We start from the raw sequence: 380 nt of genomic DNA on the forward strand, positions 1-380 counted from the left end.
GTGATTCATACGATGTAAAGTGTGTCAAGGAGTGATTCATACTATGCAAAGTGTGTTAGGGAGTGATTCATACGATGTAAAGTGTGTCAAGGAGTGATTCATACTATGCAAAGTGTGTTAGGGAGTGATTCATAGGATGTAAAGTGTGTCAAGGAGTGATTCATACTATGCAAAGTGTGTTAGGGAGTGATTCATACGATGTAAAGTGTGTCAAGGAGTGATTCATACGATGTAAAGTGTGTCAAGGAGTGATTCATACTATGCAAAGTGTGTTAGGGAGTGATTCATACGATGTAAAGTGTGTCAAGGAGTGATTCATACTATGCAAAGTGTGTTAGGGAGTGATTCATACGATGTAAAGTGTGTCAAGGAGTGATTCA

The sequence above is a fragment of the Babylonia areolata genome, chromosome 8 (genome assembly GCF_041734735.1).
Source record: "Babylonia areolata isolate BAREFJ2019XMU chromosome 8, ASM4173473v1, whole genome shotgun sequence".
Lineage (NCBI taxonomy): Eukaryota > Metazoa > Mollusca > Gastropoda > Neogastropoda > Buccinidae > Babylonia > Babylonia areolata.